Raw genomic sequence first — 22743 nt, forward strand, 5'->3', positions numbered from 1 at the left:
ACTAATTTGTACATGCGCATCTCTATTTGTCTTTCTTTGAATCCAAACAATGGGCTACATCCTGACCTAGGTTACAGAGATATACATTTATAAAGTGACAGAAATGTAACTGCTGGCAACATATGATCTGTGTTTTCACTGCACAGAGAACTCCGTAGTGATAAACTATTAGTTAAGGATTCATACCCAAACCAGAGAGAAGCCTCTGCGCTGAGTAAATGTGCATGGATCCATTCGATAAAAAGGCAACAACATGTAAATGTTCTATAAGACCTGAAATTAGGTAGAAATAACATAGATTAGGATTTCTTTCTGCCTTATCTCCATTTTCCTCTATGTTAAGGTACATCACGGGATCAGTACTACGGATGTCTTCATGTTAACCTCTGCTGGACTTCAGACAAGAGCTATTCCAGGCTCTGAGAGGTGGGCTTCAAAGCATCTGCAGTAATGAAAATCCCATGTCTTGTAACAAGTCAAATGTCTTGTAACAAGCCAAAAGGGACTTCTGAACTGTGCTTTTGTTCACTCTTGTGAACAATGTGGAGCTGATCAACAGACCCAATGGCTTGCCCAGAGGGATCAACCCTCTGCTGTCTCACCTACAGCAGGGTTGAGCACAGTCCAGGATTCTGTAGCAAAACCATACAATTTCCCCCTGGTCTGGGTGACCTCACAGGATTGCATGCAATAATGGGAAGGAGCAATAGCCCTCAGCAGGACCTCAGGCCAGTGACTTGCCTTCTACAAGAAAGCTGGAGCTGCTGATAGCTGTATAGCTAAGAACAGACCAAGCTGGGTCAAGGATTTGACTGTGTTTTACCAGTATTCCCCCACTCCTTTCCCTTCCTGCTCCACTTCTATCAAACTTCATGCAGGGGGAGGACTGTGAGCTCTGAATCTCCCTTAATTAACACTTCCACTCAGAAGCCTTGGAGCATGAGACAAGCATCCACAATACTGCACAGCAATCCTTCTGGTAGCTGTGTCCAAGCCCTCCCAAAGGCAAGAGGATGGCAATTTCATCTGCTTGACCTCTCTATGGGACAGGTTGTGTGAAGGTTGAGGGAAACTAACCAACTTAATTAGATAAAATACTCCCAACCCAGTATCTCAGTCCCTTATCTTCTAATATTTAATAACAATTATGGTTTAGCGCAGCAAAGGTGTTGCCCTAGATGTATCTAAATTGTAGTTGAGGCTGTTGTGGTATCTCCTGGGTTGCAGTGGAAGGGAGAAAAAGATTACTTTAGCTCCAGCAAAGTGTTTCTGATAAATATGTAAAGCAAAATTCTGATTACATCAAAGAAAATAATGTACTGTTAAGCTCTACTTCTCTGAAGAAATTTCAGGCTAGCAGAAGTTGCTCTATTAATAAATAAATATACAGATCTAACAAGCAGTTCTCTCTCCTTACACAGAGAATCTGAGGACTGATATGCAACCACCAAAGTAATTTTTTTGCCTTTGAATTTCCACCGTCTTCTGCAAAGCAAAATAGTACAATAAATGGCTGTCCTTATCAAGTTTGTTATGTCATTTATGATCTAAGCTGCAGTGTTTAGGAAGGGGCGTACGTTACCAAACTTAGTAGTGTTCAGGTATGAACAAGCTCTTATATCTGATCTCAGCTAGAGTGGGAGAATAAGTGCTGAAATTCAACAATTTACCCAAAAGCTATGTTCTCACCTCAATGGTGAGTGAGCCTGCATCCTAGGGCTGCTAATGTAAGTGAGAGGCCCATCCTATGCGGCTGAAGGCAATGTCTAACTCACCAGTAATTCAAATCTTCTAAGTGTATTAGGATGAGGCTACTACAGCATTGAAACCACACAAGTATGGGACTTGTAGAGTTTAGGGGCTGTACATCTATTATGATGACTTTGCAGATCAACCTGAGTATGCAGTCACTGTTAGTCCGGGATTTCCAGGAGTCCATCAGCTTTGTCAGACCTACAATTACATAAAAGTCCATGTCATTTATTCAGTCAGGCAAGTATCCCAGCTACCCCAGACAATGCTTATGGGGTAGAAAGGAAAATTGGACACCTTTTCCCTGTTATTTCTGTAACTATAAATCAGTCTGGCTCAATTAAACCCAGTTTATTGCATATCTCTTCTAGCTGTAGAGTGGTTACAACCTTATTTAATTGCATGGTACTTCATTTTTCCTAACTACTGAGCCAGTCTCTTGAAAAGTTAGAAGACAGATGAGGCATGGTAGTAACATAGTAAGTTCTCTAAGGAAAGTTTTCTAAGAACAGAGTAGAAAGAGATGGATGTAGATCTGAGATCCCAGTAAGCCTTTGGAGGTGGGGAGGGCAGTTAACAGCTAGGGGACTAGTCAAGCTATTACAGCCCTGAAAAAAAATCAGTGCCAAAGGCCATTGCACTGATCTAAAAAATGCTGTGGATTATTAAATTCTGCATTTTCATTTCCAGCATGAAGAATCATTCTAAGTGAAGAGAAAAAATAAATACAAAAATGGGAACGGAGAATAAAGCCTTTTTCATGAAAAGAGACGTAATGAGCAGAGAAAATTGCCTCTTTTCATTACAAACTTAAACCTGACCTCATGCTCTGTCTCACAAGCTGTATTTTTCATTATTATTCTCAGAAATATCTTATATTCCATGTACTTATTCTTCCTATTGAAGAAATTTAGACGATGGCAATGACAGTGATGAGGAACCCTGTTTTATGGGAGCTAACCTGTGACCATCCACTCAAGGCTTCTAAAGAGCCTGAAAGTGTTTCTCTCCCAGTATTTATAGTTAATTAACACTTTTCACCCTCAGCTGATGATTTCAGATTGAGTAAATTGTATCTATCATTGCTAAAGTGGAACTGTCAGATATATGAACCCCAGTCTTCTTCCATTAAAAAAAAAAAAAGAAAGGAATAAGCTTTACAGATAGATAAAGCAAGTAGGAGTCTACCCTTGCACAGTCAGTCTGCAGATGGCAAAAAGAGAAACTGTCAATCTTGTATTAATCACCAGCAACAATTGTTTCTCATTAAGCCTAAAACTTGGCAAAAGTACTGTATCTAATTCTCTCAGTATTTTACTGAGGTGGTAGAAGCTGATGGGAAAGAGTGCCAAAAGTATTTATGCCTCCTTCATTAAGTTAAATAGAATGAATTTGAGTACAGCATTAGACTTCAATAGAAGCAGGGGCATTTTGAAAAAATAAAAGTCATTAATGTAGTTAAAATCTTAAGTTAATGACATAATGCGATATCCAGGTAAGGAGATGTAGAATGCTTAAGTGTCCAGAAACATACTCTGAAATGAGCCTGAATGAGAAGAAACACATTTGATTTTTTTTAAAATTTCCATATTCCATCATTTTCCTTTAATGACAGGGGATCAACCAGCACTACCCACAAGTCTTCAACACCATGCACCATTTTAGGAGCTTGAATCTGAGTTGCTTATCAGTCATAGTCCAGAGGCTTATTTATGAGCTGCTGTTTCCCAGCACATGGGGTTTTTTTATTTTTTTTCCCATGTATGTACGACCCACATTCCTGAGCACACTCCTGTGCATTTGGCCATGTCAAAAAGTTTCTGAAACAAATAGTTAAGATTATATATGGCATTATATTATTGGCTTATCTCATCATCATTCATAAGCTTTCTTGAATCTTGTTTCTCCATTCTTTTCTTCTCAGTCTCTCTTCGCAACACACAGTTTCCGGGTTATTGATGTCTTGGGTTTTTTGTGAAACTTTACTCAGTCCTAGTTTTTTCATCTATTTTGGAGATATGTATCCACAATATTCCCTTATTCCAGATTAAAATTAAGTGGCTGTAATAATTTGAATTAAAGGAAAGTTTGTAATTTGGTGGAAATTGTGTTGCTAGTATTCACCGTCTCTAAAATGTTTCAATTTTCTTTCTTTTTTCTCTTTTTCTTTTTTTTTTTTTTTCTCCAGAAAAAGTAGATTCAAAATATAATCTTTTTGGCCAATGAAATAATTTCTTTTCCATGCAGGTTTTTTAATGGAAAAAATATTCATTATTAATAACCAAAATTAAAGGAAGAAAAAATAATTTTACAATTTAGTTTTTCTTCCCAAAACCTGAAAGGTGCAGTTGTTTCATGTGCAACAAGCATAACTCCACAGTAATTCTGCCAGGTTACACCATTTGGGAATCTGAAGCAATGTGTCAGAGATTAAACTTGTTTTTTTTGTTCTGATCTGGTTCAGTTGTGCATTGCTTGAGTATGAGCTCTCAAGCCTCTTCTAAGATGAGCATATCACTTATCCAAAGTTCAATAATTTAAGAATTTCAGGTGCTGCTAAAAAACATGATTTAGAAGACCTGACGTGTTTTCAAACTTGGCTGACACCTTGCATCTTCAACAGAAGTTGACAAGACAGTTCCTGGTCTTCCAAGTTTCTTTATGTGGTCTTCCCTACTCCTATGTCTGTCAGGATCAAATATTTATCATTAGACAAGATACATTACCCATTATTTTAGGGGAAAAAATGGTAGCAACGTATCCCATAGGATATTAACACATACAAAGAGTCTGGCAAGGTTAATTCTCTGTGCACCACTGCCTCCAAATGAAATCTTTGTAATTGAAGAGGGAAGACCTTCTCTAGCAAGTATTTTCCTTATTGACATGATTTTTTTATTGTTTATTCATGCTCACTATAGCAGGGAAGACCTATTTTCCTCCAAAGAGCCTATGTATACTGCTTTCTAATTTTCCATTTCAATGGCTTTATGACTTGTCCTTCAGCTTTGCAGAGTTTTCTCTTCTAGAAGAATTTTCCTCCTCTTGAAAGAGGCACAACTTGAGAAAGAGTACAATGTAGACTCTTTTTTCCAGTTAAAGCAGTTACAAAAAAAAAAGCCCCAAGAGGTGTGAATGGGCCTTCTGTATTTCCTGCGGATGACCTGCTGGCCAACCAAGTGATTTAAGCCTCAATGTAAAAAGCACTATTAGAACAGGAAGGAGTAGTAATGCAAAGCCATCTCTAGAGAGCAACAGACTCAAAGCTTTTTGCAACTATTTTGCAGGTACAAGACTGGTTGGTCTGTGCTTGTTTGGACTTGGCAAGAGTAAAGGACCCCATGGACTCGGGCTCAGTGACTCTGTGATTTAGGAATCCAGCTCCATACCAAATGCTGACATAACTTGTTTTACTTTTTCATTCAAGTGATTCCTGTAATTTCCCATGAAACCAGAGTGATACATTTAAGAAAAAATTATAGATTATTTCCTTTTCTTCGGGACCACTGTGAGCTAGAAATACCCAAAGGAAACCTTAGGTGATTTTTTGATTAAAATTCTGGATGTTTAGGGAATTCATTATTGTTATGTTTTGGTGGTTTTTATTTTAGGATTTACTACAAGATAGGGCATTGTTCCATATAGGGAAAGTAAAATTCTTTTATTGAAAGCACTTTGTAAACATGATTAAGCTGTTGCAAAGTACACTGCTAGCTTTCTGTATGGAAAGTTAAGGCCAGATCCCTCTGTTATAAACTGTGTTGTCTGCAGCTTGGGGCACTGGGGACAAAAGTCACAGCCTCTACCTTCATCATCACAGCAGCCACCTCTTTAGCCTCTCATGTGCTGCAAAGATTTCTCAAGCTAATTTTCATTACTCTGGCTGAACAAACTTTTAGGCCGTAAAACTGCAAAAATACAATGTGAATTTCTACTCCCCACTGTCTGCACACATCACACAAAGGATTGAGAAGGCCACTGTTGTAGATCTGCATTTACTCCACATGAAGTTTCAATAAGGACTACATTTATTTACTCTCTGAATGCTTTGTTATACGATGGGAAGCAGTCCATAATCAATATCTTTATCATACAATCACAGAATAATATGTTTTGCAAGGGAGCTTGGAACTCAGGAGGTCTTTTGACCAACCTCTTGCTCAAAATGGAGTCAGCTGTGAGGCTGGACCAGCTTAACCAGATCTTTATTCAGTCAGGTCTTGCAAAATTCCAAATATGGAGACCACTCCAATGCTTGACCGGCTGTCTTCATTGTGAACAAGTTTCTTCTTATACCCAACTTGAAGCTCTCCTGGTTTAATTTATGACAATTTTCTTTTTTGTTGTCCCATCCTGCTTCTCAATAAAGAGCTTGGTGCTGTCTTCTCAGTTACTTTCTTGGACATATTATAAGACTAGGACCCCCCTAATATTTTCCTTCTCTATACTGAAATTGTATGTAGGCAATTTTCCTTCTTTAATCATTGGTGTCACAGTCAGTTAGTACCAAGGTTTTGGTTATTATTATTTTGTCTATTTGTTTCATAATTAAATAAGTATTATAAGTGAAATAAATTCCTCTGTTATACAATGATAAGTATGAGTAAAGTGACCCACAAGTCTATAGACACTCATCAGTCTAGCTCAATTCCTGTGTTTAGTCAGGTGGAAATTCTCTGAGATTCAGTTTTATCTTCTTAATATGGAAACTTCATCTGCTGAGCCACTGGAGGTACAATGCTCCTCTGCTCAGCAACACAGTGTAGGTCTCGCTATTTCTTTGAAAATGTGGTGGGAGATGATGTAGAATTACCCATTCACTCATGGGGCACATCATCTGCAATGGGCTGAAGGCAATCTTCCTAACAGGACTATATTTTTTAAGATTTTGGTATAATTGTTTCAGGAATAGGGTCATGGCTCTCTGCGCAAGAAATTTGCATATGAATTAGGAGACATGGTTTCAATTCCCTGTTCCACTATGGATTTCTTTTTAGACTGCATAGGTCTAAATAACAGGGCTATTATGTAACCTTTCCTTACAGACAAAGAAACAAAGCAGGTATTTCCAGGGAATGGTCAACTCCTTCCTAAAACAGACACTTAGAGCAGTTCAGCCCTATAAGCACCTCTTTTTTCCTCATAACTTACAGAAAAGCCTTTTTTTCTAGCTTAAGTGCAGAAACCTACATTATAGACTTCTAAAGTCAGATGAATTCTTCTCTCAGTTTTTCTGAGCCTCAGTTCTTGCCTTTAAAATTGTCACTGTGTCTCAGGAGGGATTCATTGGAAGGATAAGAGCCTTAGGGATTTTGAGGCATCCAGTGCCGTGTAATAGACTGAGCTAGGGCCTGTGGTTTAGTTACATATATAAATCCATTAATGTATAGATAAAACAGCTGTGTTGGGTAAAAGCAGTACAAAGATTATAATGGAGGATCTGTAGCTGAAGTCCTTTCAGAAAAAGGTACAACACACCTCCCAGCTTCTCCCTCCAGGTAAGGGCATGGAGAAGGTGGTTCTGGTTCTCCATGCAGGTCAATCTGCCTCTCATGAGCAGCACTGTGCTAAAACGGAGGAACCAAATTAATGAAACTCAGAAATTCACCTCAGCTTTCTCGGTTGCAAATCGTGCTTTAAATTTTTATGTGGAATGGTGTGATGGGTATAATGTACGATTCCATTTCAGGTAATTACATTCTCCCTGCTTAAAATTCTCACTGTAGTTTCCACGGGGAAAATGATTCTTCATTCCTCTCTCCTGCACCCCACTGGGTAGGTACTATTGCTGTCAGAGAGCGGCTTTTGTGTGCCACCCCATGTCCTCCACGAACATACATACACAAATTGTGGTGATGTTAGATTGAGCCCTGCATATTCAGCCTTTTGTCCTGCCTGCAACTGAAATTGGTTGGAATTGCCTGGGTGTAGCCGAGAGCAATATTTGACCTGCAGTTTTAAAACCATAGGGGATGAAAGAGGCTGTGAAAAATCAGTGTTATATTCAGTCTTTGCATCTAGAGAACAACGTTTTATCAAGAATCCAGAATCATATAATTCTTTGTCATCCCCCAGTGAAGCAGATTAATATCATGTGATGGATTGTAAAACCAGATAATCTGAGGCAGGGTGATGTGAAGAAACTTGCTGGCTACCAGGAAATGTGAACAGTCATATGATAGTCAGTGTAGTCTGGGCTTCTCCAGGAATTAACCCCCTCCCAGCTGGATTACATAGTTCTACCAAAAGTGATTTAATTGGCTGCTTTACTAGGCAAACAACCCAGAAGAACTGATACGGTCACTGCCTATTGAAAGATGTAGCAGTCAGAAACCGACTTGTCTTAAAGCTCCAAACAAAACTGGCAGCACTTTTTAACTAGGCACTGAGATAATAGGAAGACATGGCTAAAAGCCAAGTGGATACTACCTTTTCCCTTTTCTGCCAAATCCATCCACAGAGCAAGCCATATTCTGTTTCTCTCAAGGCAAGTTCCACAATTCATTTGGGTTTAAAACTCCCTAGTCGCACATGGGGTTTTGTTGGGGTTTTTGTTGGTTTGGTTTTTTTTCTTTTGGTTTTTGAGAGGGTATGTGTGTGTGTTTATTTGGTTTGGAGAGTTTTTTGCTGGTTGTGGGTTGTTTGTTTTTTTTTTGAGGGGGGGGTTGGGGGGTTGAGATGCTATGTTTATATCCCCAGGCAGCTACCACACTGTGCTGTGTGGTAGAAGTCCTGGAGTCTGCTTCCTGGTGGCATGAAATGAGGCAAGAAGACACAGGTGTTCACCCTACAGACCGTATGGCTTCATTCTTCTACATTCCTACAATTGATTGGTTTCCCCCTTTTTTCCTCTTTTTTTTCTTTTTTTCCTTTTTCTTTCTTTCTTTTTTTTTTTTTTTATTTTTAATTCCCTTGCAAATGTTTCCTTCTCAAGATATATTTACATTTTATTCATGACTCTGTCAGGATTAATTTCAGTGCTTCACGCTGCCTGTGACTCCTCATGTATAATGAATGAAGCAGCAGCTGCTGCAGCTGACAGCCTGGGCATTCCAAGGGCACACACACACCAGCATCACTGGCAGCTTTTTACCAGGAAGGATCTTAATACCCCTACTGTCTCAAATCCACTTCTAGCCAGGGCACGCTTCAGGAAGAATTGTGGCAGCTCTAGCAGAAGACACTTTTCAAATTACTTTCTTGCTGTTTAACTATGTGCATTGATAACAGCAAAGACTTTGGCTCCATCACTGTCTTAAGGCTGAATCTCTGGACTTGATTACTTTGGTGAAATCCTGTGGAATTACTTAGCCATCTCATTACTGTAAGAAACTAATCCTGGATCTGGAGTGGCATACAGACACAGACTCTGTTTTTCCTTTTTCATCACACAGAACAACTTCTTTATATCATAACTCTCCAGAGGACAAGGATGCTTTTGCACTGAATAAGCTCTCAGGGTGTCAGAACAATTCCTGGCTCTGACACTGATTTCTTGAGTAGCCTTGGCATTTTGCTTCCTCTTGGTGTTACATGCTCTTTGCCTTCAAAATAATATTGGCTAATATTTCTGTTTTCCTCCTAGTATTTTGCCTATTTAGATTAGCAGCTTCTTTAGAGGAGTGTATTAGATGTTTGGATGGACCCTAACATCTTGATCTTGGAAATTTTTAGGTTGAACCATAATAAGAGCAATCATAGTAATAAACCAATGTTTTCTGGATTCCTAATTGAATTGCTACCTCAGTCATCTACAGTACTCATTTACAGTCAAGCTAAATGAGAACTGTAGAAGTTATCCCAGCAGTTAGCATTTTGTCTCTTTTTTAAATGCTGTAAATATCAAGTTTGAGGTAATTTGGAAAAAGGTTTTTCAGATTAATTTTTAAAAACCAGCATTTCTAGATGATCAAGTTTGTTTATGTTTCAATATTTCTAATGATGACTCTTTTAATTTTAACTCTATAAGTTTTCCTAACATTCTGGCTTCTTTGCAATTTTGGGGTTATAAAGCAACTTATCAGCATACCAGATTTTCATCTCAGAATTGAACTCTATTTTCAAACCATGTCAGGCAAAACCTCAGATGGCATAACTCTCTTCCATCTTCACGTCCTCTTGTGAATACAGTTCATGAAGTAAGAACACAGAATCCCTTCCAGTACCATGATTAACTATTAAGTTTCTTCTGGCTAATAAAAGTCGTGTCTCTTTGGAAAAAAAATCAATGTTGAGACTTATAAGAGGGCATCATTAAAATTTCTTCCAAAATACTGTGTAAATATTACAGTCTTAGAGAATAATTAAATATCCAATTCCAGAGAAATTTGACAGATTATTTAGGTAAAAAACTGTTCGTCCAAGGAGTGATGTTTTGTGCTGGTTTTTGCTGACTAATTTTAACTCTGTCAATTTGATAAATGACAAGAGTTTGTTAATTTTTCACATCTGGGGAAAATGAGGCCCATATTGTGCAGATGGTTTGCCATAGATTCAGTCACTGGAAAAATCCTGATCAGTACTTGGAAGGATTCTTAGCCTGCAGCAATGCATACGGTCCAACACAGTTGGCTGGCATCAACAACCTGAAGTAAATAGTGAGGTGCCACACAGCATACAGCACATATCTTAATGGTGGATTTTGCAGAGAAAATGTCTCTGGCCCTTCACTCTGCCCACTGCTGCAGGAGAATGAAGTACCACTATGTTTGAACACGGGATATTTTCCAGCTCATTTGTTCAGTACTTTGGTAAAGCAGCTACATCCAATTACTGTGACTTCCACTATTTCTCCCTTCCCACAGTTCTTCTGTACTTGCATCTCTTTTTTTTTCCTTTTTCCTTCTGCTAGCTGAAGACAGCACAAGGTAAATTTTCCCTTTCATGAAGCAAACATCTCTCCAGTCAAGAGGTTCAGATTCATTCAGATAAGCTGTCACTTATGTAATTCTTCTTTACCTGTCTTTTGTACCCATACAAATTTTGTGACCAAGACAGGTCTAAGAGAATTTGTTAAACAGAAGAATTTAGATGCTGGCAACTCAGAAGACACTACTCTTTTCTTTGCAAATGCTAATTTTTTGATCCAGAATGGTAATGATCAGGACACTATGCAGATATGATCCCCCATGCACTGAGTTGTTCATCCTTGCCATTATCAACTGCACAGTAATTCCCTCCTGTGACCCTTAACATCCTGGCTGTGGTCCAGGCTGTACTGTTAATACATTTAACATGCAAATCCAAAAATATACCCCATTCATCTGGGTACTCTATTCTTTATTGGCTGTCGTAATGGTATGTGTTGTTGCTATGCATGGTTAAATGTTGAGGGACTGCTCTGCATTTTTGTGGATTTTGCTATTTTCTGTACTGCATTTTCTGCTATAGAAACATCTAGATTCATGATTCCCAAACTTGTGAAAGCCAAGCCTTTATATCATCCTCAGGAGATAAAGCCAGTCACACATATCCTGACTCCCACAAGACACTGAAAAAAGACTTATTTTTGCATAATCTGCTTCTTGGAGCTTCACATCCCCCAGTGCAAGATACCTTTGTTTTTATTGTTTCTGATATCTGTCAATAACCTGCCATTATAGAGAAAGTCATGAGACCCCGAGTAGAGGGGTAAAAATATTCTTAGAAGCTGAGAGGGCATGAGTGTAATGTAATTCTTCAAACTTTGAAACTCTAACATAGAAAGGTCATTCTGGTGTTGAGTGCCACTGAGAAGAGGACATTCTTTGTCTTCCTTGTCCTACTGTAATTTATTCATATGTATTTATATCATAACGCCACAGGCTTTATCTTTATCTTTGGCTGTTTGATCCCAGCAGTAAGGAAATCAAATTGCTCATTTTTCTGTCATGAAAAATAATCTAAATTCTTGGGAATCATCATTATAATATTTAGACAAAATAACTTGTCAAGAGCACAGTGGATGTCTGGACTTTCCTTCCAGTACCCACCTGAGCCTGGGGAAATGCATGGCTCAGCTCCTGGGGTTGTCTATGCCATTAAGCATTAAGCATTACTTAGAGCAAGGAGAAGACAAGAAGGCATGCCTGCTGGTCTCAGTTCTGACTCTGCTCCCATTTGCTCAGTTTGCTGTGGTGTTCAATGAAGGGCGGCTTATTCTTTTCTGCCTTTGAAACAGTGACTGCAGAAACTTGCTCACCAGTGCCATGACAATGATTGTCTTAAAATTTAGTTAAAGGGCCTGAGTAAACCTCACGTGTTGTTGGCAGGAAACCAACCAGAATGGCCTTGTGTAGTCTCATAGGTTAAAAAGTTCTTTATTATGCTCAAGGTAGCAGTAGGGATATGCTCAGTGGGTTTTCTGGGTCTAAAATCTTGGTTACAAACCAACTGAATGATCCACGGCACATGGATTGATGATATTTTCTTAGTCCGAGTCACCAACAATTCACAGAAAAATACCTCATTTTGATTTCACGCAGAGAAGAGTCAGAACCAAGAACAGAGGCAAACAAAACTCTTCTAGTCCAAAGCCTGGTTAGGAGAAGAACCAGACAACAAGAATGCTTCTGTACACTTTACCTGAACTGTGTAAATTGACCAATGCTCTATCAAAAAGCCAAGGTGACATTTGCCTTTGGCATGAATGATATCTTCATGTTAAGGTTATCTTGCAATAATATGTAAATATGAAAAATGCTGTAGCAAGGACTGTTAAGCCCCCCAGATACTTCCAAGTTAGAAATGAATCTTCAGGGACCTTTTGGGAACTGTTTGTCTCCCCATCTGAGTGAGTTTGTTGTTCTCCCTCCTTCACATTAAGGAAAGATGAAATGACGTGTTCACTGATGAAAGAAAGTGCATCTCGTAATAGTACTATTTTAAAAGTAACCTTTATTTTCAGTTTGCTAGCAATCCCTAATTTAAAATACTATATCTTAAGCAAATTTGGTTCAGCAATGCTGCGATTATTATAGTTTAGGATTTTAAAAAGTGCAAGAAAAGGTTCCTGGGCATCCAGATCTAATTGTTCATCCTGTCACATTGCTAGAAAGATCCCTGGAGAGGATTTGGCTTGTGGACTCTCCCAGACAATCACTCAGGTGTGCAGGGGTCACAAGATTCTCTCAGTATCTAGCTGAGATGAATCTACTCTGTTGAAAGGATGAGGGAGCTCAGCAGTACAGATGTACACCAGTCTGTAGCTGTTCTCCTCAGTGCTAAAGAGGGTACTGGTATAATTAATTTATGAGCATGAGAAGCAAAATCCCTATATCTACACACATAGCTTCCTCCCCCCCCTTTTTTTTTCCTTTTCTCCAGGGTAGATAAGATTATTGCTGCATACAGGCTTCATCTGCTCTTACAAGATTTTAAATTCAGAATAACAAGACAGAAATCAGTGCAAGTAATCCTGATGGCCCAGTGGCAAAAGAGATCAGAGACACAGGAGGAATTTTCTTTCATTTTTCTTAAACTAGAGTCTAAATCCATAATTATTGAGGATTACTTTACCTCTGAAACATCTAAACACCTGACCAGTTCCCTCAAATCACCCAGTTTCTGCACAGTGATTTTCTATCCAGACCTTTAGATTCAGTAACAGTTTATCAAGTAAAAGAACACTGCAGGCAATACTTCTGTGGTTAGTATTTGGAGTGCACTTGATTGCATTAATACTTGTACATGGTGTGTTACATAAGCAGAAAATGATTAAGACACATTTGTTGAACTGTAAAACTGTTGTTCTTACCAATAATAACAGCCACCATTATGCATGCACAATGCAATCAGTCACTGTGCTTCAGAGTGTCAGCTGATTGCTTCTGCTGCTGAAGGTATGGAGGGGAGGGTCAGAAAGCAATTCTTTGTCCTTAAGTATTACCCTAATTTAAGAGTTGAAGAAAGGTGTATGCAATGATCAGCTGGTCTTACAGAGAGTGGCAAACACTGCTCAGATCCAGGTTAGGTTTGCCTTGGTGTTTTGTCTGGGTCATTAGAACCTATAAGGACTCTCTTTTCTCTTTGTGCTTACTGTGCCATGAAGGATCTTTCAGAAAACTGGAATTGCCTCTGAAAGGCCAGTCTGATGTTACCACATTCACCATTATCCTCTGTGCTCGACCCACGAGCCAATTGCTCACCCATGACATGGTGTGTTTATCCAACTGTGCACTGGACATTCTGCTCAGAAGGATCCTGTGAGAGACAGTATCAAAAGCTTTACTGAAATCCAAAAAGATTACATCAACTGGCTTCCCTTGATCAGCTAGGTGGGTTACCTTGTCATGAAAGGAAATCAGTTTTGAGAAGCAGGACTTTCCTCTCAGGAAGCTGTGCTGGTTAAGTGTTTTTCAATACTTCCTAGAATAATCTTCTCCGTAACTTTTCCAGGCACTGAAGCGAGACTGACAGGCCTGTAGTTTCTGGGGTCCTGCTTCTTGCTCTTCCTGAAAACTGGAGCAATCCCAGCTTCCAGTCAGCTGGGATCTCTCTGGATTCCCACAACAATTAGAAAATCATCAAGAGAGATTTTGCGATGACATCAGCTAGCTCTTTGAGAATTCTTGGATGAATCCCATCAGGTCAAATATCCTAAGTGTGTAGAGCCCTTCCCAAATCTTCGTTCGCGAAGCCTAGCCATGATGATGATGATGACTCTTCCTATAAGAGTAACCCTTATAATAATATCAGGCAGGTCCACATGCCCATCCTGCTACCCACCTGCTTCTCCAGGACTTGTCCAAGTCAACCACCAAGGCAGGACAGTCAGCATTTTTATTTCTCTGTAGACCATGAAGATAGTCACAGTCCTACTTTCACACACTAGCACCAAGCAAGCTTCTGCAGCCTAACTCCAACTCTGTGCCAGAAAAAGAGGGAGCAGATTAAGGCCAAGCAACTGTCTGTGAGTGATTAGAAGCAAATGGGATTTGGCAAACACCGAGTTGGCAGGAGGCATTAGAGAGTAGTGCTTCATCAGTGGGTTCCCCATGGTGCTTTGAAGGGTCATTGTGTGTACTGGCGGGATTCTCATGTTTTCTCGTTTCCTCCGTCCCAGAGGCATTTTGTAGAGGAAGATTATTCTCTGCCACTTAATCCCTTCACCCCTCCCTCTCCCCACAGCACACCCTTCCTTCACAGGTTTGTTTATCATGCCAAGCCTTGATACAGGGTTTTGCTGTGCTGTTTCTCCTCTGCCCTTCTTTCTCTCCTTACGCAAATTTTTGTTGCAGAAGCAGAGCCTTAAGAGATTTTTGATCAGTGAAATACTCAGGGCTTCATGAATTGCTTCTGCATTTAATAGGATGCTAGGAAGGAACTGAGTGAATGCTAATGGAGTGCTGGAGGAGGAGGTGCTGCTTCAGGTTTGTCCTCACAGGCATCTTAGGCACTGACAGGAAAAGTCTATAATTCATTACTGTGATAGAGGCACCTTCTTTTACTGAAAAAAACAGGTAGATGCTCAGGAACCCATGGAGTCTGGGGTGGTTCAGCATTTTCTGGCCATTTTCTTCACACTGTAACTGATCTAAGCAAATTCCTCTTGCTGCCTAGGCAAGGATGTTTGTCATATTGGGGCTGTATGGTGCATCTGGAGACTATCAGATCAGACATAAAACCAGGGATTTGAACTCCCCCTAAATTGCTCTATTCCATGCATCTTAGGAGTTAGAAATGTCTAAAGGTATAAACTCAGTCAGAAAAAATATATTAGCATGGGAGCTTGGGTGAAATTTGAGTAATTTGTTTCTGAGTTTTGTTGAATTATTGAGAGTTGTGGTTGTTTTTAACATTAGCAGAGATAAAGTTTTCAGTGGAGAGTGAGATAAGGGTCAATGAGAGGAATTACATGTATGGGAGGAAAAAATAAAAACAACAAACCACATTCAGGCTGTGGAATGTGTATTCATCAGGCTAGAGTAGAAGAGAAGAATGGGACAGCATTAAATGAAGTTTGATTTCAAAAGGCTGAAATAGCTTCAAGAAGGCAACAGGATTTTGCTGCAATGGGGAATGTAGTTCCTCCAGACAGAAATACAGGCTACCATAGAACCATGTGTATTTCAGTCTGCAAGCGTATCATGCAGGTGTGGTATGGTCCCCATAGCAATCAACTGAAAGGTTTCCATAGCTGTGATGGAGCTCCCCAGATTCCTCCTCGATCCCCTGAAGCCTGGCTTTGCTGACTAAGGCTGTCCTGCATCAGGATGTTGGAGGTGGAGTTGTGCATACCTGACCTGACTGCTACATACATTTGTTACTGTTCCTCTATGATGAAAGTGAATAAGTTACCCATGGATGTGGGTGTGAATATGCACTTAACTCTGCTAACAAAATTCCAGGGTTTGTCAATCAATGTTTGAGGAGTTTATCTTGTTCATACATTAAACTGTCTGGTGAATTATCTGAGTCCAGTTTTGCCTGCTTCAGCTGCAGATGGCAAACACATTGAGCAAATTCCTAGTGAACTGATTACTCAGTTTAGCATTTAAACTGCCACATTTAACATTCTTCAACCCTCATAAACATATTGAACTACTAAAAGTATTATGGCTGCCAGGTTTGCTGTGTCATTCCTATAAATTAACCTAGGAATTTAATCAAAGATATGACCAGAAACAAGAATAACAGGAGAATGTGCTGACATGATAAGTATTTAAGTCAGAGAAAAAAAAAGTTGTACTGAGAGTTAATTTTCAAGAAGATTTGCTGTAAGTAAATGTAAAGGACACAGGTGCAATATGTTGCAAAAATACATGTGCAAAGTTATACCGTGTGTCAGGTCATTTTTAGCAATCATTTTCACATTTTCAAATTTCCAAAGTCATCATTGAGGGGAAAACTGGTGAGGTACTTGAAATCAACAGTAAAAGTTTCACGGGCTTGTGTGTTTCAAACCTTATTATTGATGTTTACAACTATAGAAAAAAAAAAGATTGATCAATTTCCATCAATTGAAATCTCCTGCACAAACCCAAAATTTATCTACAGTTATAGAGGCAACACCTTCCACGGGCGACTGTGTTTTCACTGGAATTGAGGACACACAGTTGACCCTTTTAGATAATCAGATTTTTCCCATATTGAGGCAGGACATTCCTGATTTTAAGTGGTTCCAGGACTTGATATGACTCAGGTCTGTACAGAAAATTGGCTCAAACTCTGTTTGCTGAGAACAAAACACAGTGATTAATCTGTGTTGTGTGCATACATAGCTACATAGGTGGGGCACATTTCTACTTCAGAGTGCTGGCTCATAAGGACCATTGAATAGCCACTAGGAGATGCAGAAGATCCAAAAAGAAAAATAAACCAAGGCCATTTAGAAGATTGATTGGTTTGCTGATTTATGAAAATAGCTGCATCTCATCAAATTTACAGATGCTTCATGGTGTCTAGGGAGGGGGGAAACATTTTCTTTTGTAAGGAGGACACAGGTATTAGTGGAGACATATTAGTCCAAACTATCTGAAAGAAGGAATGACCATATGAAAATGTCCTTATTTGTCAATTGCTAAGGGAGATACACTGCAGCAATTGCATGTCATGCTCACTCAATAAAAAGACTTCAACTGTGATCATGACTGCTAACACAACTCAAAGACAACTGTGAAAAGATTTCCGTTGTCCCTAGTGAACTTCAACAAAGACTGATGTTTCTGCTTTATGACCTCTGGATACAACAAGGAAATTTTTCTTTCTGCCAAGTGACTTTCACTCTGTAGTTGAGGGAAGGAAGATTTTTCTCTTGTATTTCTTTTTTTTTGGTTCATGGTTGTTAAAGAGGGTCTCCTCACACTCTGGCTGTCAGGGCTGTGATCAAAGCTGAAAAGGTATTGTAAATATGTTTCCTGATCTCTAAAATGTCAGGACTACATCTCCACAAACTATTCATATAACCCAGTAAAGGTGTATTTAGGCATACTTTTCTCTCCCTTCTGGAGCTCTGTTGTCTTCCACCTTGGGTGATACATCACTAGATTTTACCAAAGAGACGAATAGGGGTTGAATAGTATAGAAAAGGACCTAACTGTACCCTTCAATTCCCCACTAGGTGCCATAACTATCTGCCTCAAATCCAATTCATGCTATCATCCTTCATTACTCTCCTTTTACCCTTTAAGACATGAGTTATGGCAATGAAAATTAATTGTTATAATCATCTCTTAATTTTTGGAACATTTTGCTTTCAGTTTATCCCCTTACAGTTTATATAAAGAAGTTGTTTGAGGGCACAGATTCACTGGTTTTAGTTGTAGACAGAAGATGTCAGCACTTCCAGAAACAGAATCACCAAATGCCATGTTGAATGATCAGAAAATGTTAAAACCACCGTGAGCACTCACAGAAATCTTTGTCAGGAAAGTTGCTGAACAGCACCTAAGAACTCATTGGCACAGGCATAACTTGGACACGGGCATCCAGAACATTATTTACCTCTTCAAAACTAGGCAAACACACATAGCCTTTCTGATGCTTGTGCTCTTTCACAGAAGGTTACCAGGAAAGATATGTAACTCACACTGCTGTTGTCCACCAAATTAGAAGCTCTTCTGTAAGAAGACTTCATCATGGCAAATCCCATTTATATCCCATGATAAAGTGGTTTTCCTCTTAGCAACTGGTATAATGAAGAGATTTTTTTTTTTCACATATTGTTTCTTCTTCATTGCCTTTGCCATCCCACCTCCCCTTCTAATGTTCTTGTCTCCATATTACTTGTATATTTTTGTGAGCAAAAGGCAGGATGCTCTTTGGACATTAAAACTCTAAAAAGCGTTCACAAGACCTAGTGAACTGAGTCTTAGCCCAGGCACAACATTTCTTTGTGAAAGGTTTTATTTGTGAAAGAGTTAATATGAATGAAATACTAATTTCTCTGTTTGTGTCCATTAGAACTTATCTGAATCTTAATGAAAATTAGAGAGTTAACAGATGCTTCACTGGTATTTATTGTACCTGTTCCTTTCAATCCATAATGCATAAATTGTGGAAAATAAATGGAAATGAATCAAAGTTATAAATATGGGTCTGCAAAAGAAGTTGTTTCGCTTGATAAAATGGGCCCTGTGCCTGCCAGACATTGATCATGAACTCCCAGCTTTGTGTGGCATTCTTGTCAGAAGATAACTATAATCAGGGAACTGCATGAAGTTTATCAGGTGGTTGCACGAACTGGCTAAATGACTAGTTATAGATGTTACTGGCTCTGCTCCTGAGCCATTTCCTCTGGAAAGCTCCTTCCTGCAAAGTATGATTATTTCTTATTTCTACAGTGTTATACACACCATTAATCTTCCTTTTCATCCTAGTTGTTGCTGTCACCTCTTTTCATAGCCAGAAGGGACTTAGAACTGCCAAACAAGAAAACTCCTGTCCCGTAATCTGCTGACAATACAACATATCTGCTTCCAGCAGGAAAGCTTCAGAGGCTGTGATCCCTTATGGACATCAACTGAGGAAGAACATTAAGAGTAAAAAATTCCCTCCTAACTCATCAGATAGGAAGGTGTAGAAGAAACAAAAATTCATACAGATATAAGTAGCCACTGTCTGTAGTGGAAGTGGTTCCTTGCATATTGAGTTGCTGGGTACATTTTTAACCTTGCCTCATGGATTCAGAGATTTATTTGAAGTTTCCAAGGGATGTCAAGAATTGGTCTAAAAGTTGTGAGAGCCTGGGGTGGGTGGCAGAAGGTGGAAACTTTCACCCAGCCTCTAACTACACTTTTAATTTCTCCAAATACTCCCAACAGAGAGAGAAGATTCATTAATGTGGCATGACTGAAAAGCAATAATCTGGGAGGCAAAAATAGTAGTATCATGCTGTATGGTGTAAAATGTTGGCTAAAAGTAGGTAGTGTAGAGACCAATGTAAAGTACTCTAAGACTGGCCAGGAAATACAGCTGTTGAAGGAAGCAGAAAATGAGATGCATCTTGTTTGATACAATTCAGAAAAGTGTACAGGGGTCAAAAGTCACAGCCAGTCCCATCAAAGGGAAGCTGTCAATGTGATCTGGAGTAGAAAGTAGCATTTCAGTGTATTTAAACTGAAAGGGATTTTCTCTACTCTCGGCATAAATTATTTCACTGTCCAATGTCCTGCATGTGTGTGTTTTGATCCAGCTTCTGTGATGTGTATTGTCTTCCAGGGGTTTATGTGCATCTGTGGTTACTGAGAGTAGCTACTGCTGACTAATTTAGGCACTTTGATTAGATGCAATGCACTCCAAGAGGTTCTCAAGGTTTCAGTAGAGAAGACATAGGTGCAAAATCAACATCTTAGTAGCTGTTACATTGATCCATGTTTTCTTGAAGGAACAATGCAATTTAACCTTGCTGGCTGTTTGCTTATCACAAAAAACTGCAACATGACAGCAACAATATTCCTGTGATTAATTTTAGATAACATATCTGTAATTATATTTTAAGTGCTTTTCTTCTCTTCCTTTATTTTTTTTTTGCTTTTCTATGTGTGCACCATCTCTCTCCCATCTGAGAGCACAGCTGATGACAGCTCAGTGATACCTTACCAATGTACTAGGAAGCATCACAGTTGTCAAGGCAAAATGTATTTTTCCATGTGCTTGGCCTAAAAACACTCTGTACTGTATAAATTTCCTATGCTTAATACACCTGCCTCTTGTCAAAAGCTAGCAAAAGGTAGAAATATGCTTGCTCTCTACAAAAGGGAATGTTTTGCTTGAATGAATGCTAATCAAATGATTAAATTCAGGTCAAGTTTCTCTTCAATGCTTCAGTAGAGTGTTATGGTCCAGTTACAGGGGATTACTAATCAACAGGTTTTGGATGAAAATCAAGCAACTGAAGACCTCTTTTGACTAATGATCATTAGGCATTATATTGCTAATTATGACCAATGGGATTGTATACTTAGAAATCCCTTCCATACTAAAGCATGCCACATATATTTTTTTTGGCAATTTAATGCAGACAGGCAAACTAAGACCTGGAAAACTTCCATGTGCTCCTGAAAAACAAGTTTTGCTTTTAATCTAGACAAGAGCTTGGTTAGGCAGTGATACATATACTGACACATCAAAGGATTTAGGATGGTCTTATTGCTCTGTACAGAGAAATGCCCTACAAAGATGGTGAGACTAACTCTGGCCTGGGAACAATGCCACTGGGCTATCACAGTGTTTTATTCGGCCAAATAATCTTATAAACCCAGGTGCATTAGCTATGCAAAACACTATGTTACCCTTGTCCTTGAGCCTGAGCTTGCCTGTTTCTGAACAACATTGCAGCATCACATCCATAAACATAGCTGAAGGGCTTAAAAGACCCTGTAGGGCCAACAGACACTCTTTTTGAAAGCCACTTATTGAAATTACATTCACCATCTTAACCTTAAAAAAAATTAAAATGTCTAAAAATACTTGATTAAAAAGGCAAATGGACCATGTATGCTTTATAAATACCATGTCAGCCAATCCAAGTAGTAAAATTCCCAAACAAGTCATATGGGACAAGGCCTGTGATATTTTGCTGAATCTCAGTCCCTCCTTTAACGGGACTGTCTGTGGACCTCTTCCAGCACTAATAGCAGTCAGCATGGACTTGGTGTGACCTTGGTGACAGAAGACTAGAAAATGAGAAAAATCTCAGTTTCTTTCCTGGAAACGGAGAGAGTGATTGAGAAATTATTCATGTTTCTTCCTAGACATGTATTATGAGGCATCAACTGCCACTCAGGTATTCGTGTTCGTAATAAACTAATAGAGCTCCTTCTTCAGTTTTCAGGTAAGGTGTGGCACTCCTTGCCATTGGGCTATTAAATACAAATCACATCATTTATCTCAGAAAGTTCATAATTTACAAAGTCTTGGGTCTTCTGAGAATATTCTAGAGAAATATTGATAAATGCTTGCTCTGTTCCTCCCTAAACGTTTTGGCCACTATAAGATACTGAAAATGGATGAGGTAGTTCTTCCATCTTGGTCTTTCATCTAAAGCAGGATACAAGGTCTAGCTCTCATATGTCCATTAGCTCCTGTGATATTGTTTGCCATTTGGCATAGCACTGTTCAGATAAAATCTTAGGCTGCCCAAAACAGTCAGTTATTAAAATGATCTCCTGTCATTATTGTTTTCTGATATAGGTGATGTAAACTATGCTGCTGGTGTTATGAAAAAGTTTTTTATTCACGTTCTTATCTCTAGGGTAAAATAGTAGTTTAGAGTGTTAGACTAGGAGATTGTAAAGCTAGGTACTACTTTCAGATATGTTACTGGTTTCTCACACAGCTCCAAAAAAAAATACTTCTCTGTGCTTTTTCATCTGTAAAATGTTGTTGATGGCTGAGTTCTTTGAAATTATTTGGCCATATTAAAATGGAAAGCACTGTTTGATAGCTTAGAGCTTGTTATTATCACTGTGCAGAATTCAGGCCCAGCAAAATCAAAGCATCATGTCAAAGCATCATGCCTGCTGTCCTCACTTATATAACTTCATAAACTCTGGAGCATTTTCATCTGATGGAATCAAGTTAGGAAAGATGAGCTTCTGTATCTCTTTGGCATTCTGGATCAAAACACCAACTAGTACATCTGGAAATCACAGCAAGGCTTGTTGATTTTGTTCCTGTTGTATATTATCATAATTCAATTATTGTCACCCAGGGTCTGTAAGCCAATTAAGTCAACCACAAAATCACAGAATTGTTGGGGTTGGAAGGGACCTCTGGAGATCATCTAGTCCAACCCCTCTGCCAAGGCAGGATCACCTGGAGCAGGTTACACAGGAATGCATCCAGGTAGGTTTTGGATGTCTCCAGAGAAGGAAACTCCATGACCTACCTGGGCAACCTGTTCCAGTGCTCTACCACCCACAATGCAAAGAAATTCTTCTTTGCGTTGAGATGGAACTTCTTATGTTTTAGTTTATGTCCACTGCTCCTTGTCATGTCACTGGACAGCACCGAAAAGAGTCTGGCACCATCCTCTTGGCACCCACCTTTGAGATATTTATATGCATTAAT

At 39.1% G+C, this 22743-nt stretch overlaps 1 protein-coding gene across 3 annotated transcripts in view; it reads left to right on the top strand.

The window, feature by feature from the left end:
- The window catches only part of LRFN2 (leucine rich repeat and fibronectin type III domain containing 2), a 156485-nt gene that overhangs the window by 57817 nt on the left and 75925 nt on the right, over window positions 1-22743 (top strand). The window contains exon 1 of one of the 3 annotated variants that reach the window (XM_032684350.1): window positions 21283-21505. The exons of the other annotated variants lie outside the window; for them this stretch is intronic. The gene's annotated coding sequence lies outside the window, so the exon portion shown is untranslated. Of the gene's footprint in view, window positions 1-21282; window positions 21506-22743 lie in introns of those variants that run through there. 3 annotated transcript variants of the gene reach the window in all.

This window comes from Chiroxiphia lanceolata, chromosome 3, assembly GCF_009829145.1.
Source record: "Chiroxiphia lanceolata isolate bChiLan1 chromosome 3, bChiLan1.pri, whole genome shotgun sequence".
In the NCBI taxonomy this organism is placed as follows: Eukaryota; Metazoa; Chordata; class Aves; order Passeriformes; family Pipridae; genus Chiroxiphia; species Chiroxiphia lanceolata.